The following is a 6000-nucleotide window of genomic DNA, read 5'->3' as shown; positions in this document are numbered from 1 at the left end:
GGCCACGGCCAGGCCTTGGAGTCCAACTGGATGCTGGGGAGAGAGGAGAGAGAAAGAAGCCAGCAGGACCTTGGTGTGGGGCTGGGGAGTGGACTGGGAAGACTAGAAAGGGGGGTGGGGAATCGCTGAGACATGTAGCCTTTGAAGCAGCTACTGTTCAACCTGTTCTCCACCCAGGGCCAGCACCCATGGGCGCTCACACAGTGCTTACTGGGAGGCCACGACGTGTGTGTGCGGGGTTGGGGAGTGCCTGCTCGGAGTGCCCAGATTTGGTTCCATCATTCATTCACTCAACAAATGTTTATTGACCTGAACATGTGCCAGGACAGACCAGGTCTGTGGTCCCAAGGGGACTTCAGCTCTAGGGAAACTGATAATAAAGCAGTCAACAAATAATTACAAACTGTGATAAATACAATGAAAGAAACAGAATGTGAGAGAGGAGAGGAAAAGCTTCTTAGCAGAAGGAACAGAGAGTGCAAGGGCCTTGGGGCAGAGAAGAAAAGAGGGTTCCAGGAGCTGCTGGAGTGGGAGCAAGGGGAGGGGAGGAGCCCTTGGAATGCAGGGACATGAGGGGTCGGGTCTTGGAGACTGTGAGGGTCATTAGATGACAACTTAATTTTATGCCAGGAACACAGGGAAGCCATTACTGGATTTAAGCAAAGGAGTGGCAGGATCCAGTAGAATTCCTTTGAAAGATGGCTCTGGCCGTTGTCTGGAGAACCCCTCAGAGGGCAAGCGACCAACAGCCTCCTTTGGGGAGTCAGAATCAATAGGACTTGGAGCAGATGTGGGGGAGGTAAAGGAAGGGATTAATTGTGCATCTGGATTTCTGGTTTGAGCAGCTGGGTGATGCCAGTCAGAGGTGTGGGGAAGGCTGAGGGGCTCATGGGTTTGGAGGAGGAACCATGAGCTCGGGGACCTTGGGCAAGTTACCTAACCTCTCTGAGTTTCTCTGAGGACATTCAAAGTCCCACGTCCTGAGGCTCAAGAGGGTTCTTGCAAGACTCAGGAGCAGCTGGGAGAAATCCTAACTACCATTCGGGCTCTTGTCAATAGAAACACCAACTACAACTTTCTCGGCCAGGGAGCCTGATTGGGGTGGAAGGCAGACATAGAGCTAGTCCCCCAGAAAGACCCCTGAAGCCTGGAGCAGGGAGTGGGGAAGGGTCCCACCGCCCCTTTGCCCCAGCAGCACAGCACACACACTCCCAGCTGGTGGCCCCTCCCAGCGCCCCCTCCCCCGCCCCTGGGCCACTTTGCCGGCCTGCAGCTTGACCCCAGGGGCAAAGAGGAATCAATTTGCGTGACGAATTGGAATGAAAGTGATTTCAATTGACCTTTGAATGAGGTTTTAATTTGCTTTATTACAGCCAGAGGGGCCTCGTGAAGAGCCCCTCGAGACTGCTTTTATCGACTAATGTGGGCATTAGTGCAACAGCCTGGTCTCAGCTAGCTAGCCTGGCAGAGCAGAGAGGCGGGGGCGGGAGAGTCCACGCCCCTCCTGGAACGGTCTCCAGCAGCCTCGGGGGTGAAGCAGAGTCCGGAGCGGAGGGAAAAGCGGTGGCCTGTAACCAGCCTGGGGTCCAGTCCCACCATCTGTGGCTGGATGGCCTTGGGACCTGGACCAGCACCTCCCCTCCGGCCTCAGTCTCCTCATCTGAACAGTGGTGGGAGGGGAATGCGGACTAGATGGGCCCTCGGTCCCTTGCGGGCCTGACGTTCTGTGGTTTAAGCTCAGATCTAGCGTCAAACTCTGTGGTGGACGTGGCTGGTCTTACAGAACGTGGCCTAGAGTAGGGATGGCAGAGCTAGCTGGGCTGAGGGGCTAAGCTCTGTCCCTCGGTCCCTTGGGGCTCTCTTATGCGCTTGTTTTTCTCTAAATTTCTTCTTGAGTCCCCTCAAATGGGCCAGAAAATTCTCTGTTCTCATATTCCAAATCCAGAGGAAGCCAGTGGGGTCACTTGACTGATTACCTTCTCTTCTCCTGGGCAGAGCCCCGCAGGCAGCTCCCTCTGGGGTCCACGCAGCCCAGGGCAAAGAGCCCCCTGCAACTACTGCTCTCCACAGGGCCAATTTCAGTGTGACACCCTGGGACGGAGGCCTGTGAATTCGTATTTACAGTCCTGTGTTAGAAACGTCAGGTTTTCTTCTCCTGTGGTCTATACATGGGTGTACGGCCACATGGACGCACATGTGTGTTCTTTTAGAACCACTCCGTTATCCTAATCCCCTTTTTCAAACTGAGGATTTGTTCCTGTGCAATCAGAGTAGACTTCCTGGAGGTGAGGTCTTGCTGAAAATGTCATGGACATCAAGGACACACTAGGCTCTCCTATGTGACGTCCCTGCAGCCACTTGTCCCAGACAGAGCCCAGGTGCCAGCCACAACCGTTCTGACGTTCTGATGCAGTGGTGGTCATAATGAGCCTTTTGTGGGGAAATGCCTTTGTTAGGGCCTTTGGCATGACAGCCACTTTTTCAGAAGAATGCAGAGTTCTCCAGCCATGGGTTGAGGCAGGGAGAGTGGCGTGATACCAGGAAGGATGCTGGTGACGTACATCCATTAGTGCATCGCAGGAGAGGCATTCAGAAGCCCCGGAACCGTCCTCCTTCCCGCAGACCCAACAACGGCTGCGCAGAAGGGGCTTGAAGTGGCCTTTTTACGGGCACTCAGCTCCGTCCCTATCTCTGAGCCCCGCCTGCTGGGTGACCAGCTTCCATTCTCATGCCTCGCTCAGAGGGATGGAGCAGCCAGGACGGCAGATCCAAGCAGCCGGCCTGAGGCCCAGAGAGCCCACGCCATGCCCTCAAGGCCCCTCGCCCTGGGAGAGGGACGCCAGGCCCCAGCAGAGCCGGTGCATGGTGACCTGCTCTGCATGCACGCCCAAGTGTGCACATGTGTGATGTGATGTGCGTGGGGCAGGGACATATAAAAGGTGTGAAAGAAGGTGAAGAGTTCACACTGCGTGGTTCCGTTTATAGCAAGTCCTGGCTCGGCAAAAGTTATCTAGGGGGAAAGAAATCGGAGGAGTGGGTGCCCCTGAGGATGGTGAGGAGATTGACTAGGGAGGGACACGAGGGAACTTTCTGGGGTCAGGAATATGTTCTATATCACGATGGGGTGTGGGTTACACAGACGTATGGCTTTGTCAAAAATGAAAGGTATGGTACCACGTGTACAATTCCCTCTAGGTAAATTATACCCCAACTTAAGAGAAGGGAACAGCCACGTGTGCCCTCAAAGGGTCTCTGAACTTTTCACAGCCAGAGCCGGGCAGCCAGGCCTGCACATCCAGCCGCCTGCAGAGCATGTGGCCTCCACCCGCTCGGGCCTGTGGGGACCACTGCCCAGGGCTGCCGGTGGCCTGGTCTCAAGAACACGGGCCCTGAGACAGGTGTCCAGAGGAAACAAACGTCATCAAGGGGCCCCGGCTTTTCAGCTGGTGCCGGTGGGCAGGGAGAAGGCCCACGGGGTCCTGTCTTCCCATAAAAAAGCAGGGGCCTTTCCAGGGCAGTCGCTGCCTCCATCTCTCAGGCCTAAACGAGGGGAGGGGCCGGGGAGGGCGGGCGGAACAAAAGGGAGCAGTCGCATCCCCATCTTCCCTCTGTGCTTTTAGAAAGCTCGAGGAGTGGAGAGGGGACGCAGTTTGCTTGGGCCTGGGTTGAAGAGGGAGATTTCGCAGACGGAGCGCTGGGGAGACAGATGAACTGGGGAGGAGAGCGGCTTTCAGGAGAGCGCAGCCGGTGCATCCGGCGGGCAAGCCATTTGCCATTGTGCCCACGGCCTTCAGCCCACTGCACTCCGGTGAAGTGGATGGAACACAAAGGCCCCAGGGCTGGTGACTCGCAGCCCCATCTATGTTTTAGACGCTAATGATGGCCAGACCAGGGTAATGGGTTGTGAAGGGCACGGGGGATGGCGGAGGAGAGGACGGAGGCTGGGGGTGGGGGTCTGTCTCAGAAGTTCTTGGGGGACCTGGGGTCTCTCCTCCACGACAGCCTCCCCTGCTGCCCACTCAGGGGCCTGCTTGGCCATCTGAAACGCCAGACTCAAAACCTCAAGGCTCACACGTGGTTGGCATGATTTTGTCATTCATAGTCAAGGGAGGGACAAGGATGCACACTGCCCTTCAGACCTAAGACTGGCCGGAGCATGTGGCCCAGAGGGGTCAGCAGGGACCAGGGCCAGGAGGGGGTTCTCTTATCCACCAGCCTCAGAGCAGAAGTCAGGGCCAGCATGCACAGCTGAGATGCACGACAGGGTTGCTGCCAACGTGAGCACCCAGAAGTCTTTCCCTCAGATTGATTGAAGTAAGTACCTCCATGTTGTAGAAAAACAAGTAATGATGTGGAAAGATGTTCACACCATTATTAAGGGATAAATAGCAGGTCATAAATCAGTATCTATGGTGTGATCCCATTTTTGCTGTTTTAAAAGAGTGTGTATAAGCAAATTAGAAACTCTGGAGGAAGTGCATCATGTGCTAGCAAAGCTTCTGCAGGGATTACTGGGAATTCTTCTCTTCTTTTTGCTTGTCTCTACTTTCCATATTGTCTAAAATAAGCAAATAGTCCTTTTGTAAAAAAATTTTTTATTAACAATTTTAAATGAATAATAAAATCAATAGATACAAAGCTCCCTCTCTCCCATCCTGCCACCGTACTGACCCCCCCCACATCCCAAAATAATCCTTTAGGTCGAGGCCTCGTCTTAAGGAGTAAAGGACGAGGCTTTGAGGGAACCGAGTACGTGCAGTTGAGTGTCCCATCCCGTCGTACTTTCAGACTTTGACATGTAGCTTCTCCACCAAAGGCACCTCCATGAAAGTGGGTCATTCCATGAGAGGGAGTGTGTGGTCATGAACAGGAAGCTGGCGTGACAGCGAGATGGAAGGGCTGGGCATCAGCCCAGGGTGGGGCTCTCAGGGGTCTGTGCGAGGACTGGTCTTTCGAAAGATTTTAGTCCATGACCTTGAAGAGAGGGTACCAAAGGACATCAAGGCTGCAGGAGAGTGAAATTCTGAGATGCTGGGGACAAATGCACAGCTGGGAGGATGGAGGGGTGGAGGGAGAGTCCCAAGGGGGCAGTGAAGCAAAGCCTGAGGCTGTGTGTTTACCATGGGTCGGGCTCCCTGTTAAGACCGGGAAAGGAGTCGGAAAGACAGTCCGTTCCCTAATGGGACAGGTGGCTGGTGTGTCCAGAGAGACCAAAGCACCGGTGGGCACCAACAAGAGGAGTATCAGAAAGAAAACTTGACTCTCTCACTCACGGTTCAGGGATTGTAAACTGGAGCGACTTTGCTGGATGGCAAACTGGATTTATGTGTCCATGTTGTCAATGTGTCTGCCCTTTACCACAGCACTCCCATCTCTAAGACTTTATCCTAAGAAAACGCATGAAAAGGTGCATGAAGACACATGTAGAAGGGCTTTTGTGTTTGTTAGAGGAAGAAATGGAAACAACATAAATATCCATCAACTGGGGATTGGTTTAATAAATCATGGTGCTTCCACATGCAGAGTGACTGTAAGCCTCATGAGAGCAGAGCGGCATGTGTTTCATCAACACTCTACATCTAACACACTGGACAGTGTCTGGTGCCTAGCAGGCCCGTGTTCGATGAAGGAAGGAGCAAAGGAACAAACCGATGACAGCTATGTCATATAGCTCTTTAGAAGGAGGCTGAGGTCTGGTACAGCTGATATGGAAAGAGAGCCGCAATATGTTGTTGCGCAGAAAGTGGGCGTCACGGCCCAGCATCATGGGTCTGTTTGTGCATTTGTTTAAGTCTGAGGGAATTTACATGAAAACAAAACACAGAGGATTTGGAAAGGACACGATGGAGGTGTTAACAACGCTGACTGCTAGATGAGCTAGATTATGGAGTCTTTTCTACTTATTCTTCTATATTTTCTGACTTTTCTGTAATAACCACGTTTCAATTTTATGAGAAGAAACACAAAGTTATGTTAAGATTTAAAAACAATAAAGTGGAG

At 53.1% G+C, this 6000-nt stretch overlaps 1 protein-coding gene across 2 annotated transcripts in view; it reads right to left on the bottom strand.

The window, feature by feature from the left end:
- Nucleotides 1-4582: 4582 nt before the first annotated feature.
- The window catches only part of DNMT3A (DNA methyltransferase 3 alpha), a 129402-nt gene continuing 127984 nt past the window's right edge, over nt 4583-6000 (bottom strand). The window contains exons 24-25 of one of the 2 annotated variants that reach the window (XR_011504132.1): nt 5274-5387; nt 4583-4974 (exon numbers count right to left, since the gene is read on the bottom strand). The gene's annotated coding sequence lies outside the window, so the exon portion shown is untranslated. The remainder of the gene's footprint in view (nt 4975-5273; nt 5388-6000) is intronic. The other variant, XR_011504133.1, reaches the window with a different exon arrangement.

Source organism: Equus asinus, chromosome 6, assembly GCF_041296235.1.
Source record: "Equus asinus isolate D_3611 breed Donkey chromosome 6, EquAss-T2T_v2, whole genome shotgun sequence".
NCBI lineage: Eukaryota > Metazoa > Chordata > Mammalia > Perissodactyla > Equidae > Equus > Equus asinus.
The sequence above is the reverse complement of the archived record's forward strand: the minus strand, read 5'-3'. Positions and strand labels throughout refer to the sequence as shown.